The sequence below is a fragment of the Pleurodeles waltl genome, chromosome 8, assembly GCF_031143425.1.
Source record: "Pleurodeles waltl isolate 20211129_DDA chromosome 8, aPleWal1.hap1.20221129, whole genome shotgun sequence".
NCBI lineage: Eukaryota > Metazoa > Chordata > Amphibia > Caudata > Salamandridae > Pleurodeles > Pleurodeles waltl.
Genome location: NC_090447.1, coordinates 50,563,265 through 50,579,578, shown reverse-complemented (window position 1 = coordinate 50,579,578; position 16,314 = coordinate 50,563,265). Strand labels below are relative to the sequence as shown.

General features: G+C 53.5%; 1 protein-coding gene across 5 annotated transcripts in view; it reads left to right on the top strand.

The window, feature by feature from the left end:
• Positions 1-16,314, top strand: part of LOC138249696 (ankyrin repeat domain-containing protein 50-like) — a 307,510-nt gene that overhangs the window by 133,988 nt on the left and 157,208 nt on the right. Inside the window, exon 1 of one of the 5 annotated variants that reach the window (XM_069203682.1) lies at positions 89-320. The exons of the other annotated variants lie outside the window; for them this stretch is intronic. The gene's annotated coding sequence lies outside the window, so the exon portion shown is untranslated. Of the gene's footprint in view, positions 1-88; positions 321-16,314 lie in introns of those variants that run through there. 5 annotated transcript variants of the gene reach the window in all.

The following is a 16,314-nucleotide window of genomic DNA, read 5'->3' as shown; positions in this document are numbered from 1 at the left end:
GAAGGACTGCCAGGAAGCGGTGCCATCTGAGGCTCCCCGCGCCCCGGCCGCCCCTGCGAGGGTTAACTCGCCCCACCTGATCCCAGGAGCCCAGGGTGCCGGCTCTCTGTGGGCTGGAAGGTGTGGAGATATGAATCAGTGCATTCCTGCAGCAGGAGGGCGTGTGCTGCCACCGCCCGGGACTGGCCTGCTGGCTGCCCGGGGGTCAGGGGTGGGCAGTGGGTGGAGGGAGCGCTGGTGCTCCCCCACCCTGCACCACTCCAGGCTGCGCAGAGCAGAGGGTTGCCAAGGTGATGCCGCACGGTGTGGTACCCACACAGGTGAGCCGGGGGTGGTGGGCAGAGGGTGGCACTCTGTGGCTGCTGGGGGGCGAGGGGTGCTCTGCCTCCCTTCACTGCTCCCCCAGCAGATGTACACGTGAGAGGCGGTGGGTGTCCCCGGGCACACCTTGCTTCCGGGGGTGCAGCCGGGCAGAACATCCTGACACCGGTGGGAGGAGGGCGGCCAGTCTGGTGGCAAGGAGGGGGCACTGAGGAGGAGGGTCCTGGGCACTGCCTGAGCTGTGTGGACACGGGCACGCGCCGCACTCATCACCCTCCCCCCCCCCCCCCCCCCCCCCGCGCACCCCCCCGATCCCCTGCACACACCCCCGAACCCCCCACACCCACCCGCTCATACCCTCAAATGCGCGCGCACCCCCCCCCCACACACACACACCTGCGCGCGTAATGCACGTTTCTACCCAGAAACACACACCGCACTTACACAGAAAATACACACCTGAGGTAGAACCATAACAAACCACCGTGTGCACCTTTATAGTGTAAAATATCCCTGCTGGATACAGGACACCCACGCACATACACACGACAACGCAACACACCTACACACAACGTACCCCGAGTCAAAACACACCTAACCCCTTCACGGTCAACACAGACTCAACTCCTGCAAATCACCAAGCTACATAACACACACCAACACAGAAAATACACACCTGAGGTAGAGCCATAACAAACCCCCCGTGTGCACCTTTACACACATTGTAAAATATCCCTGCCGGATACATGACACCCACGCCCAGAAGGCATCTCACATACACACAACGTACCCCGAGTCAAAACCCACCTACCCACCTAACACCTTCACGTGCAACACAGACTCAACTCCTGCACACATCACCAAGATACATAACACACACCACACCTACACAGAAAATACACACCAAAGCTAGAAACAGCTAATACACAACACACCATCACACGTAATAAACTTCACACTTACCACCGCATAGACCTGCAGTCCCCAGCCACACCACACACAACCTCCTGCCTCTCCCACTCCCCTGGCAGCCAAGTGCCCCCTCCTCGCCCACTTCCCGGGGGGAGGGCTTGCCTTGCCCGGGGGTCGCCCAGGCCCAGCAGGTTGTAAAAAGCCACTTGTGCTGTAAAACCCTTGTGCATTCCGCCGCTAACCTGTTTGTGTTACTTTCCATGTCCTGGCCTTGTAAGTTCACATAATGTGTGGCTCGCCACCGGTGTCGGCACCACCTGCACAACTAGACGACCCCCTGCCCACGAGGCGCCCCAGGGGGTCTAGTGTGGGTCTCCCTGAGCTGGCACTGCCCCTTTCATCAGGTTACCACCGGCACTGTGCCCTCAGGGCGCCGAGCACTGAGGGGTGCATGGTGACTGGCCCGTGCCCCCTACTTAGCCACGCGGACCCCGCACAGCCTGGTTCACCCCGTGCGCTCTGCGCCTCCATGTGCGGGGGGTTCTGTCGGGGCATGTCCTGGGGTGCGTGTGGCTGCCGACTGCTGGCGTCATCTGGTGTAAGGTAGCAGCTCTTGTGTTCTTGTTGTGGCACCGTGCACCGGGATCTCTCGGGGTGTTCCTTGTTGTGGCACCGTGCACCGGGATCTCTCGGGGTGTTTGTTCTTTGTTGTGGCACCGTGCACCGGGATCTCTCGGGGTGTTCTTTGTTGTGACACCGTGCACCGGGATCTCTCGGGGTGTTTGTTCTTTGTTGTGGCACCGTGCACCGGGATCTCTCGGGGTGTTCTTTGTTGTGACACCGTGCACCGGGATCTCTCGGGGTGTTCCTTGTTGTGGCACCGTGCAGCAGGGTCTCTCGGGGTGTTCCTTGTTGTGACACCGTGCAGCGGGGTCTCTCGGGGTGTTCCTTGTTGTGACACCGTGCACCGGGATCTCTCGGGGTGTTCCTTGTTGTGGCACCGTGCAGCAGGGTCTCTCGGGGTGTTCTTTGTTGTGACACCGTGCAGCAGGATCTCTCGGGGTGTTCTTTGTTGTGACACCGTGCACTGGGATCTCTCGGGGTGTTCCTTGTTGTGGCACCGTGCAGCAGGGTCTCTCGGGGTGTTCCTTGTTGTGGCACCGGGATCTCTCGGGGTGTTTGTTCTTTGTTGTGACACCGTGCACCGGGATCTCTCGGGGTGTTTGTTCTTTGTTGTGGCACCGTGCACCGGGATCTCTCGGGGTGTTTGTTCTTTGTTGTGACACCGTGCACCGGGATTTCTCGGGGTGTTCCTTGTTGTGGCACCGGGATCTCTCGGGGTGTTATTTGTTGTGACACCGTGCAGCAGGGTCTCTCGGGGTGTTCCTTGTTGTGGCACCGGGATCTCTCGGGGTGTTTGTTCTTTGTTGTGACACCGTGCACCGGGATCTCTCGGGGTGTTCCTTGTTGTGGCATCGGGATCTCTCGGGGTGTTCCTTGTTGTGGCACCGTGCACCGGGATCTCTCGGGGTGTTCCTTGTTGTGGCACCGTGCACCGGGATCTCTCGGGGTGTTCCACCGTGCAGCGGGGTCTCTCAGGGTGTTCCTTGTTGTGACACCGTGCAGCGGGGTCTCTCAGGGTGTTCTTTGTTGTGACACCGTGCAGCGGGGTCTCTCAGGGTGTTCCTTGTTGTGACACCGTGCAGCGGGGTCTCTCAGGGTGTTCTTTGTTGTGACACCGTGCAGCGGGGTCTCTCAGGGTGTTCTTTGTTGTGACACCATGCAGCGGGGTCTCTCAGGGGGTTCTTTGTTGTGACACCGTGCAGCAGGGTCTCTCAGGGTGTTCTTTTTGTGACACCGTGCATCAGGATCTCTCGGGGTGTTCTTTGTTGTGGCACCGTGCACCGGGATCTCTCAAGGTGTTCCACCGTGCAGCAGGGTCTCTCGGGGTGTTCTTTGTTGTGACACCGTGCAGCGGGGTCTCTCAGGGTGTTCTTTGTTGTGACACCGTGCAGCAGGGTCTCTCGGGGTGTTCCTTGTTGTGACACCGTGCAGCGGGGGTCTCTCAGGGTGTTCTTTGTTGTGACACCGTGCAGCGGGGTCTCTCAGGGTGTTCTTTGTTGTGACACCGTGCAGCGGGGTCTCTCGGGGTGTTCTTTGTTGTGACACCGTGCAGCAGGGTCTCTCAGGGTGTTCCTTGTTGTGACACCGTGCAGCGGGGTCTCTCAGGGTGTTCCTTGTTGTGACACTGTGCAGCGGGGTCTCTCAGGGTGTTCTTTGTTGTGACACCGTGCAGCGGGGTCTCTCAGGGTGTTCTTTGTTGTGACACCGTGCAGCGGGATCTCTCGGGGTGTTCTTTGTTGTGACACCGTGCAGCGGGGTCTCTCGGGGTGTTCTTTGTTGTGACACCGTGCAGCAGGGTCTCTCAGGGTGTTCTTTGTTGTGGCACCGTGCAGCGGGGTCTCTCGGGGTGTTCTTTGTTGTTACACTGTGCAGCGGGGTCTCTCGGGGTGTTATTTGTTGTTACACTGTGCAGCGGGGTCTCTCGGGGTGTTATTTGTTGTGGCACTGTGCAGCAGGGACTCTCAGGGTGTTCTTTGTTGTGACACCGTGCAGCAGGGTCTCTCAAGGTGTTCTTTGTTGTGGCACCGTGCAGCAGGGTCTCTCGGGGTGTTCCTTGTTGTGACACCGTGCAGCAGGGTCTCTCAGGGTGTTCCTTGCTGTGACACGGGTCTCTCAGGGTGTTCCTTGTTGTGACACCGTGCAGCAGGGTCTCTCAGGGTTTTCCTTGTTGTGACACTGTGCAGCGGGGTCTCTCAGGGTGTTCCTGGTTGTGACACCGTGCAGCAGGGTCTCTCAGGGTGTTCTTTGTTGTGGCACCGTGCAGCGGGGTCTCTCAGGGTGTTCTTTGTTGTGACACCGTGCAGCGGGGTCTCTCAGGGTGTTCCTGGTTGTGACACCGTGCAGCAGGGTCTCTCAGGGTGTTCTTTGTTGTGGCACCGTGCAGCGGGGTCTCTCAGGGTGTTCTTTGTTGTGACACCATGCAGCGGGGTCTCTCAGGGTGTTCTTTGTTGTGACACCGTGCAGCAGGACCTCTCAGGGTGTTCCACCATGCAGCGGGGTCTCTCAGGGTGTTCTTTGTTGTGACACCGTGCAGCAGGACCTCTCAGGGTGTTCCACCGTGCAGCAGGGTCTCTCGGGGTGTTCTTTGTTGTGACACCGTGCAGCAGGGTCTCTCAGGGTGTTCTTTGTTGTGACACCGTGCAGCGGGGTCTCTCGGGGTGTTCTTTGTTGTGACACCGTGCAGCGGGATCTCTCGGGGTGTTCTTTGTTGTGACACCGTGCAGCGGGGTCTCTCGGGGTGTTCTTTGTTGTGACACCGTGCAGCAGGGTCTCTCAGGGTGTTCTTTGTTGTGGCACCATGCAGCGGGGTCTCTCGGGGTGTTCTTTGTTGTGACACCGTGCAGCGGGGTCTCTCGGGGTGTTCTTTGTTGTTACACCGTGCAGCGGGGTCTCTCGGGGTGTTATTTGTTGTGGCACTGTGCAGCAGGGACTCTCAGGGTGTTCTTTGTTGTGACACCGTGCAGCAGGGTCTCTCAAGGTGTTCTTTGTTGTGGCACCGTGCAGCAGGGTCTCTCGGGGTGTTCCTTGTTGTGACACCGTGCAGCAGGGTCTCTCAGGGTTTTCCTTGTTGTGACACTGTGCAGCGGGGTCTCTCAGGGTGTTCCTGGTTGTGACACCGTGCAGCAGGGTCTCTCAGGGTGTTCTTTGTTGTGGCACCGTGCAGCGGGGTCTCTCAGGGTGTTCTTTGTTGTGACACCATGCAGCGGGGTCTCTCAGGGTGTTCTTTGTTGTGACACCGTGCAGCGGGGTCTCTCAGGGTGTTCCTGGTTGTGACACCGTGCAGCAGGGTCTCTCAGGGTGTTCTTTGTTGTGGCACCGTGCAGCGGGGTCTCTCAGGGTGTTCTTTGTTGTGACACCATGCAGCGGGGTCTCTCAGGGTGTTCTTTGTTGTGACACCGTGCAGCAGGACCTCTCAGGGTGTTCCACCATGCAGCGGGGTCTCTCAGGGTGTTCCTTGTTGTGGCACCGGGATCTCTCGGGGTGTTTGTTCTTTGTTGTGACTCCGTGCACCGGGATCTCTCGGGGTGTTCCTTGTTGTGGCACCGGGATCTCTCGGGGTGTTCCTTGTTGTGGCACCGTGCACCGGGATCTCTCGGGGTGTTCCTTGTTGTGGCACCGTGCACCGGGATCTCTCGGGGTGTTCCACCGTGCAGCGGGGTCTCTCAGGGTGTTCCTTGTTGTGACACCGTGCAGCGGGGTCTCTCAGGGTGTTCTTTGTTGTGACACCGTGCAGCGGGGTCTCTCAGGGTGTTCCTTGTTGTGACACCGTGCAGCGGGGTCTCTCAGGGTGTTCTTTGTTGTGACACCGTGCAGCGGGGTCTCTCAGGGTGTTCTTTGTTGTGACACCGTGCATCAGGATCTCTCGGGGTGTTCTTTGTTGTGGCACCGTGCACCGGGATCTCTCAAGGTGTTCCACCGTGCAGCAGGGTCTCTCGGGGTGTTCTTTGTTGTGACACCGTGCAGCGGGGTCTCTCAGGGTGTTCTTTGTTGTGACACCGTGCAGCGGGGTCTCTCAGGGTGTTCTTTGTTGTGACACCGTGCAGCAGGGTCTCTCGGGGTGTTCCTTGTTGTGACACCGTGCAGCGGGGTCTCTCAGGGTGTTCTTTGTTGTGACACCGTGCAGCGGGGTCTCTCAGGGTGTTCTTTGTTGTGACACCGTGCAGCGGGGTCTCTCGGGGTGTTCTTTGTTGTGACACCGTGCAGCAGGGTCTCTCAGGGTGTTCCTTGTTGTGACACCGTGCAGCAGGGTCTCTCAGGGTGTTCCTTGTTGTGACACCGTGCAGCAGGGTCTCTCAGGGTGTTCTTTGTTGTGACACCGTGCAGCGGGGTCTCTCAGGGTGTTCTTTGTTGTGACACCGTGCAGCGGGATCTCTCGGGGTGTTCTTTGTTGTGACACCGTGCAGCGGGGTCTCTCGGGGTGTTCTTTGTTGTGACACCGTGCAGCAGGGTCTCTCAGGGTGTTCTTTGTTGTGGCACCGTGCAGCGGGGTCTCTCGGGGTGTTCTTTGTTGTGACACCGTGCAGCGGGGTCTCTCGGGGTGTTCTTTGTTGTTACACTGTGCAGCGGGGTCTCTCGGGGTGTTATTTGTTGTGGCACTGTGCAGCAGGGACTCTCAGGGTGTTCTTTGTTGTGACACCGTGCAGCAGGGTCTCTCAAGGTGTTCTTTGTTGTGGCACCGTGCAGCAGGGTCTCTCGGGGTGTTCCTTGTTGTGACACCGTGCAGCAGGGTCTCTCAGGGTGTTCCTTGCTGTGACACGGGTCTCTCAGGGTGTTCCTTGTTGTGACACCGTGCAGCAGGGTCTCTCAGGGTTTTCCTTGTTGTGACACTGTGCAGCGGGGTCTCTCAGGGTGTTCCTGGTTGTGACACCGTGCAGCAGGGTCTCTCAGGGTGTTCTTTGTTGTGGCACCGTGCAGCGGGGTCTCTCAGGGTGTTCTTTGTTGTGACACCATGCAGCGGGGTCTCTCAGGGTGTTCTTTGTTGTGACACCGTGCAGCGGGGTCTCTCAGGGTGTTCCTGGTTGTGACACCGTGCAGCAGGGTCTCTCAGGGTGTTCTTTGTTGTGGCACCGTGCAGCGGGGTCTCTCAGGGTGTTCTTTGTTGTGACACCATGCAGCGGGGTCTCTCAGGGTGTTCTTTGTTGTGACACCATGCAGCAGGACCTCTCAGGGTGTTCCACCATGCAGCGGGGTCTCTCAGGGTGTTCTTTGTTGTGACACCGTGCAGCAGGACCTCTCAGGGTGTTCCACCGTGCAGCAGGGTCTCTCAGGGTGTTCTTTGTTGTGACACCGTGCAGCAGGGTCTCTCAGGGTGTTCTTTGTTGTGACACCGTGCAGCGGGGTCTCTCGGGGTGTTCTTTGTTGTGACACCGTGCAGCGGGGTCTCTCAGGGTGTTCCTTGTTGTGACACCGTGCAGCAGGGTCTCTCAGGGTGTTCCTTGTTGTGACACCGTGCAGCAGGGTCTCTTGGGGTGTTCTTTGTTGTGACACCGTGCAGCGGGGTCTCTCGGGGTGTTCTTTGTTGTGACACCGTGCAGCGGGATCTCTCGGGGTGTTCTTTGTTGTGACACCGTGCAGCGGGGTCTCTCGGGGTGTTCTTTGTTGTGACACCGTGCAGCAGGGTCTCTCAGGGTGTTCTTTGTTGTGGCACCGTGCAGCGGGGTCTCTCGGGGTGTTCTTTGTTGTGACACCGTGCAGCGGGGTCTCTCGGGGTGTTCTTTGTTGTTACACCGTGCAGCGGGGTCTCTCGGGGTGTTATTTGTTGTGGCACTGTGCAGCAGGGACTCTCAGGGTGTTCTTTGTTGTGACACCGTGCAGCAGGGTCTCTCAAGGTGTTCTTTGTTGTGGCACCGTGCAGCAGGGTCTCTCGGGGTGTTCCTTGTTGTGACACCGTGCAGCAGGGTCTCTCAGGGTGTTCCTTGCTGTGACACGGGTCTCTCAGGGTGTTCCTTGTTGTGACACCGTGCAGCATGGTCTCTCAGGGTTTTCCTTGTGGTGACACTGTGCAGCGGGGTCTCTCAGCGTGTTCCTGGTTGTGACACCGTGCAGCAGGGTCTCTCAGGGTGTTCTTTGTTGTGGCACCGTGCAGCGGGGTCTCTCAGGGTGTTCTTTGTTGTGACACCATGCAGCGGGGTCTCTCAGGGTGTTCTTTGTTGTGACACCGTGCAGCGGGGTCTCTCAGGGTGTTCCTGGTTGTGACACCGTGCAGCAGGACCTCTCAGGGTGTTCCACCATGCAGCGGGGTCTCTCAGGGTGTTCTTTGTTGTGACACCGTGCAGCAGGACCTCTCAGGGTGTTCCACCGTGCAGCAGGGTCTCTCAGGGTGTTCTTTGTTGTGACACCGTGCAGCAGGATCTCTCCGGGTGTTCTTTGTTGTGACACCATGCAGCAGGATCTCTCCGGGTGTTCTTTGTTGTGACACCGTGCAGCGGGGTCTCTCAGGGTGTTCTTTGTTGTGACACCGTGCAGCGGGGTCTCTCAGGGTGTTCTTTGTTGTGACACCGTGCAGCAGGATCTCTTAGGGTGTTCTTTGTTGTGACACCGTGCAGCGGGGTCTCTCAGGGTGTTCTTTGTTGTGACACCGTGCAGCAGGATCTCTTAGGGTGTTCTTTGTTGTGACACCGTGCAGCAGGATCTCTCCGGGTGTTCTTTGTTGTGACACCGTGCAGCAGGACCTCTCAGGGTGTTCCACCGTGCAGCAGGGTCTCTCAGGGTGTTCTTTGTTGTGACACCGTGCAGCAGGATCTCTCCGGGTGTTCTTTGTTGTGACACCATGCAGCAGGATCTCTCCGGGTGTTCTTTGTTGTGACACCGTGCAGCGGGGTCTCTCAGGGTGTTCTTTGTTGTGACACCGTGCAGCGGGGTCTCTCAGGGTGTTCTTTGTTGTGACACCGTGCAGCAGGATCTCTTAGGGTGTTCTTTGTTGTGGCACCGTGCAGCGGGGTCTCTCAGGGTGTTCTTTGTTGTGACACCATGCAGCGGGGTCTCTCAGGGGGTTCTTTGTTGTGACACCGTGCAGCAGGGTCTCTCAGGGTGTTCTTGTTGTGACACCGTGCAGCAGGATCTCTTAGGGTGTTCTTTGTTGTGACACCGTGCAGCAGGATCTCTCCGGGTGTTCTTTGTTGTGACACCGTGCAGCCGGGTCTCTCAGGGTGTTCTTTGTTGTGACACGTGCAGCAGGATCTCTCCGGGTATTCTTTGTTGTGACACCATGCAGCAGGATCTCTCCGGGTGTTCTTTGTTGTGACACCGTGCAGCGGGGTCTCTCAGGGTGTTCTTTGTTGTGACACCGTGCAGCGGGGTCTCTCAGGGTGTTCTTTGTTGTGACACCGTGCAGCAGGATCTCTTAGGGTGTTCTTTGTTGTGGCACCGTGCAGCGGGGTCTCTCAGGGTGTTCTTTGTTGTGACACCATGCAGCGGGGTCTCTCAGGGGGTTCTTTGTTGTGACACCGTGCAGCAGGGTCTCTCAGGGTGTTCTTTTTGTGACACCGTGCAGCAGGATCTCTTAGGGTGTTCTTTGTTGTGACACCGTGCAGCAGGATCTCTCCGGGTGTTCTTTGTTGTGACACCATGCAGCAGGATCTCTCCGGGTGTTCTTTGTTGTGACACCGTGCAGCAGGATCTCTCATGGCCTTGAACCCAAATTTTCACCAAATGCCAAGTCAGTTGGATTCACCCTGGAATACCAACCTCGCCCTCAAAGAGCACATTGCCAAAAAGGAAAAATGGCCTGGTACCAGCCGCCTCTTCTAAAAAAAACAACAAAAAAACAAAGTCAAAACGTTTCTCCCAGATAGCGACTTCAGAAATGCTTTTCAAGCCCTTGTGTTCTTGCATCTGGATGGTGGTAAAGCTCTACTCCCTGGTTTTCTAAATGCCACATCAACACCCTTGTGGGGCATCAACCATGCCTCACCAAGTCTCATCCAGGGCTTTAAGGGATACAATCAAACCACACCCATCCCAACTGAAGCCCATTGGTTCCCCATGCTAGCCCACACTATCTTACCCAGCTGCATCCTTTGCAACCCATCACGACCACCACACACACCTCACCTGCTGTTTTCTCAAAGTGAGTGGGTGGATTTGATTCTGATATCTTTGTGTGTGGTGGTGGTGGGGGATGGTTACAGAGTTTGCAGCACCAGGTAGTGGGTAATCCTTAGGCATCATGGTTCAAGTTTTAGAGATTTATTGCTTCTGATTTTTCTTTGGGTGCCTGAGAGAGTAAAATGGTTGACTGCGTAGGAGGGTTTGTTGAGTGTTTTCTATAGGCGAGGTAGCACTATGTGAACGTGACTAGGACTGGTTAGGGTGAACAACACAGATCATGTAGCATCAGTGGTTGACATCTTGTGAATCTGTGAACCAAGCATGGACCCTTGAGGGACACCATGCAGCAGTGTAGGACCTCCAGAGACATAGCCCTCCCCCACCTTCATCACTTGGTAACTGTTGGTGGGAAAGGAGATGGATGCCACAGAAGCTTGTGCAATGTGTAAATAAGCCTTTCATGATCAACCTTCTTGAAGGCTGCCCATGAATCCATACGCATAGGTGGCCATCACGCAGTGTGTGATGAACATTGTCCGTGATTTTCAGAGTAGCAGCCTTAATGCCGCGTCCAGTCGTGCTCTCTAAGGAGCTGCTCCTTGGCATTGGTGGAGTTCAGCTGAGATGCAACACATCTCTCTTTTGTTTTCCCCAATCAAGTTGCTTTTGTTATTGGTCAGTAGTTGGTTAATAGTCGTTGACTAAGATTAGGGCAACTGAGAATCAGAGTGATTTGGCCAGCTTTGAATGTGTCTGGGAAATGTCCTTTGTAAGGAGATAATTTATTGAAGCACACCTAGTAGCCTGAAAGATGTTCAAATGCCTTTATTGTTATCAGCAGTTAAATGGCCATGATTGTAGTTCGTCGACTTTAGTTGTTTCATGATGGAAGATATGTTATTCCTGCTCTTGGCAGAAAACGAATCCCAGTGTTTTGTGATTTTCTAAGTACAGAGAGACTCCCAAAGTGGTATATCAGGCTTAATATTGTCTTTGAGTATCCCAATCTAGCCAGAAAAGCATTCAAAGCCATGGTTGACTAATTGTGTTTCTTGATACTTTTTTGTTGTTGTTTTGAAATGTGCAACCTCTTTGGTGGTCTTTTATGACACCATTGTAATTTCAACAAAAGTGTTAAAGTTATCCAAGAGTTTGAGTAATTTGAGATATTAGGGATAAGGCCTGGAGTTACTTAATTTGACAGTTTTTTTTTTTTTTTTGCAAAGGGATATATCTATTTTTTCGTGCAAGAGAGCTTGCTAAATTTCGACAACGAGGCAAGCAAGCATGTGGAAGAATATCAGGAAGTGGTCAGACCAATCAACCACAACACCGAGGAGGCTACTAACAGAAGTGTGATTCACAAAGATGATGCCCAGAACTCTGCCTTGTTGCTGTGTGGGATGGGCAGAGAGTTAAGAAAGTTTGTTTAGAAGTTAAGAGGGGCCTCTTTTTGCATTGTTACCCCACACTTTTTGCCTGTGAAATGATGTGGTTTCGAACTGTAAGTGCCCTGGGCCCCTGCTAAACAGGTTATCATGACCAGATCTCTTTCTCCAAAACTGTACTATGTTTTGCACTTCAGCCACCTTTGTAAGTCCCTAGTAAACAGTACCCCTGGTACCTAGGCCCTGGGTACTGAAGAGGGCCTTCCAGAGCAGCAGCACCAATTGTGCCACTCTGAGCGGCCCCACACCCGCCTCATGCAAACTGAAAATGAAAGTCCACAACCTGGTGCATTTAAAAGTTACAAACTTGACAGGGCTCTCACCAAGAGTGCCCTGTCCACTAACACTGCACTGCATGCACTATGGGTAAGTCACCCCTCTGGCAGGCCTTACAACCCTAAGGCAGGCTGCAGTATAATACATGTGAGGGCATATGTTTGCATGAGCAAATATGCCCCTAATGTGTCTTTACATAACCTTAATGCATAGTAAGTGTACAGGGGAGCCATAGCGAGCTCATGTACTGGACACTGGTCATTACATGTTACATGATGGCTACACTGAATCATGGGTTGTTTGGTGTCAAACAACTCAGAATAACAAATCCTCACTGGTTCCAGTGCTGAATTTATTATACCATGTACCCAGGGGCCACCTTAGAGGTACCCCTGCAAAACCTACACCACTCTGGCACAGTTGATGGCTAGTCCTAACCAGCCTACCACCACCAGACACGATTCTGGATCCCTGGGATGAGAACTCCTGCTCTTTGTGACCAGAAGGCAAAGCCTTTCCTGGGCGGAGGTGTCGTACTTCCTCCCCTAGTAATGTTCCCTGGCAGGAAGCTTCAAATCCCATGCCACCTTTGAAGCCCTGCTCCAGCCATTTGCTGCTAGCAGCAGATGGCCACCCCCTGTCCCAGACCTCACTTTTGGGGGGAGGAATGGTGGGGAAAAAAATGCACAAAGGTTAGGGGGGAGTGGCGACCCGCAGCCTGCACCACCCCTAATGTCTGGAAGACTAGGAGACCACTTCATTTCATTTTCCTCCTTCTTGGATGGCAGGAAAATAGCCAACCAGTGTTAGGGCTGTGACCTCTCCCAAGAGGAAGTGGTCACATAGTGGTTGTAGTCACCCTAAGGTAAGTGGCTCATTGGCCTCTACCAGGAACCCCCTCTAGCACCCACTAAATACAGTATTTAGTGGACATCCAGAGACCTGGAAATCAGATTTGTCAGACACAAGAAGCCAGTGGCAAAGAAGACCCAAAGCTCGAGAACAGAAGTCCTGCTGCAAGAAGGAAAAAGGTACCAAACCATGGCTGCTCCACCCAGGACTCGACAATCGCTGCTGAGGGGTCAACTGCATATCGGATGGACTCTTAAGAAACTCCAAAGGACCTCAAACCTTCTAAAAGTCCCCAAGAACCTCCTTCTGACTGAAGACATTGCTCCCTGTAGGCAAGAAACCAGTGAAGTCTAGTTCGCTGTCCGGTCACTGACCAACGAACCGGACACAGCAACCTGACAAAATTCCCTTTGATAGACCTGGAGGACTAACCCTGCACGTTTGCCAAGTTTGGTGGCACTGTGGCCTCTAGTGTCGGAGTCGTGCCATAGCCCATGGTACTGGATCCTCCACGTCGGACACCCAGTAGAAAAGTCCAAACCGGACCCTTCGAGGACCAGAAGCAGGCACCTGAGGAGGGACTTCAGGACATCCAAAAACCACCCCACGAGTGGCCTTCTGACCTGCAATCCACCTTCAAAAGTGACCTGCACCTGGTTCTAAAGGCTCCTTGAGGCATAACCCTTGGCTGACCTATCTGCTCTGCACCCGGCCTCCCTGGCCCCTGCATCGGAGGACCAGCTGTGCTCTAGGGGTCCATAACCCCTTGCAGCCTTGTCCCTTCAAGGGAATGCATAGGACTTTCCTCTAAGTCCTTGTGTGCAGAGTGTTTCCAAGTGGTCCCCTTCCCTATGGCGCTCCAGCTCCAGGACTTTTAGTCACTGCTCCTGCCAGAACGAGTAGCCACCCGAACTTCTTTGGCTGGCCCACAGGACATGTTGATGACCTTCACCTAGAAACAAAAGCTGACACTTGTGAGAGCATTGTCTGATTTTATATGCAATTTGAACTTTTTCTCCCATTGATTCCTATTGTGCGTAATTATGCACAAAAACAGAACATTTTCAAAACTTTGAAAAATCATAACTTGAAAAGTACTTATCCGATTTTGATAATCTTGGCATTAAAAATGTTAGAAAAATCAGAAGTATTTTTGTAAATTGGTCTCAAGTTATTTTTGATACTGTGAGTACAACAAATGCTTAGCTTGTATCCTGGGTTAGCCTAACTGCTCGACCAAGCTACCCAATACTAGAGCATTAGGTGGTCTATTTTTGGCTCTGGATACCAAGGTGTGGTTGCTCGGACTCTCTGCTCAGCGTACATCATTTTAGTACACTATATAGAGAGCCAGCCTTCTACAGAAGTGTTGAATCTTCAGTTGTGATGTAGGGTTGGCACCTCGTGGTTCTTTAGTGGAGTTTACATTCTCAGAGGAAGATGCTTTTAGTTGACACCGTTTGGCAAGTAACATCACCTTTAGATATCTGTTAAGCGAGGTCCTTGTTTGGAAGTGGTGAGTGGTGGGCGGTGTGCATGTAATTGGAGCTAGCATGATAGCAGTTTGTTGTATTTGAAAGTGATAGATACAGTGCTGGTTACTGATCTGCATTTCTGTGCTTCCTTGGAAATGATGGTGATGCTGCTGCCTGCCTAGACTTCACTTTTGGCCTTGATTTTGTTTTTTGTTACCATTTGGTAGTAGTTAGTCTAGGATGGCCTGGGATTGCGTGTTGAGCCTGGGTTCTGTGAAGCAAAGGAAGTCGAGGAGGCAATTTCAGAGTGATGAATGCGGTGAACATGGTATTGTGGAGCAAGGTTTTTAGATGAGGGATGGTGCTTGGGAAGATGGAGATTTTTGTGAGGATGCCGTTGATGAGGATGAGGTTGAGGATGCAAGGGTAGGACCAGTAGGCCCTTTTATAGAGAGCGAATCACGTGGCGAGAAGTGATGGCTTTTGGTACAGCTGTTCGTGTCTAGATCTCCTTTGTGATGAGCCATCATGAAGCAGGTTGGATCTGTACGGTATCCTTTGGTATGCAGTCGTGCAGCTGGTGATTTTGTGCTGCAGTGTCATGCTGCAACCTGTGTTTCGTGATCTCATTTGTTGCGCTGTGCTGTAGCCGGATGTGTGTAGGTGATGTGTTTGAGGAGTGAAGGGTGGATTATCCCTTTCGTTTGGGTTGGATCTCCTCCAAAGTCTGCCCTGAGCTACCTTCTGTACTCTCACGCGCTCTGTCTATGTGTGGGAAATGGGCGATGAGAGAGACTATTGCTCAAACGAAGGCGTGAACTACGTGCGGAGCCCAGATGTGTTCTCTGATCTGCTTGTATTGTTAGAGCGAGAGATGAAGGCTCCAATTTTGCTGATGAATGTATACATTTTTCTTTCGCCTTTGTCACTGGATGGTTCACCTCCATGCCTTCATTACCTCATTGCTTGGACTGTATTTGGACTGTGATGCCTGGCAGCAGTGTATCTCAGAGGGAACCACAGTCCTCCAGAGTGGCATGCTTGGCATGACTTGGTTGTCATTGCAAGAGTCACCAGGCTCTACAGCTTCCTGACGCATGCTCTTTAGTGTTTTTTGCCCATTTCTAGCTGGATAGACATGGTCCTGCGATAGTCTCCTCCGATGGGCATCACGGTGGTATGAAAACTGAGGTTACCCTATTACTGCCGAAGAGCGAGGTTTTTGTGGTGCTTCTACATTGGAAGTGGTTCTTCTCGTCCCTGATATCATCAGGGTGAGAGGTCCACAAATGAGAACAATGCATCAGAACCGCCTACGTGGTATCTTTTGGTCTAATGGGGAATGATCATCACAATTTGAGTAGAGAAACCAGGGTTCCCCCCCCCCCCCATGCATCTTGTGATGTCTCTGTCCCGTTGTTTATGTTTAGATCATAGTGACACATCCAAGAGTTGGCATTATTGAGCCATCCCCTGAAGATGCGATATTGTTGTGGTGCCAAGGTGCCTAATCGACTGGTGGTGATAGTCATATTGTATTGATACCCCTGATAGGTTGAGCGGTGTTGGTTGCGGTTTGACCTATATCAGACATGTTGGGTGACATCGACAAGATTCGAAGATGCGCCCTAAGGAAGGTGCCTTGTCCTCTGTGCATTCACATGATGTCTTGTAGATAGGTGTGAGGCTGGACACAGGCGCGCAGGCAGACCGCTCCCTTTTCTTTGCCTTGTGCTGTGTGCTCGGGCCAAGCCAGGAATCTACCACTCACAGGATTGTGAAATGACTGTAAATTATTCTTACTCCGAAGTGGAATGAGTGTTGTATCTTCACTGATGACCCAAGGTGGAGTCTCCACCTGTGCGAGACACCTCGTGAAGAAAAGGGTGGTGAGCAGTGGAGGCCACCCAGACCGACGTTCTCTAGTATCATTGTCGCCATGAAATGTGTCCCAGTGGAAGAGAGGTCCAGAGCCGTGAATGGCTCGAGGAGCTATGCACATTGGTTGGAAAGTGATATGTACAACCCCAGAGACCAGTGTGAAGGGGGTGTGGGCGGGGGGGGGGGATTACAGTTGAAATCCAAGCTCAGATTGTAAGGTTCAGTACCTTCCTCCTGGCAGCATTCAGGATTATTAATAGTTTCTGAGGTTCCTGGTGAGATGTTGAGATGTAGACAATGTTGGTAAAACCTGGACTGGCGAATACAAGATTGAAAACTGAACATGGCTTGTAGCCTTTGAGAACAACTTAAGAGGGTCAATTTGAGACAGCCATCTCCTTTACTCATGCTAAAGGATCTCTACGATGCGGGATAGATTCTACTTGACCAGGCTTCACTTTCAGGTGATTCATCAA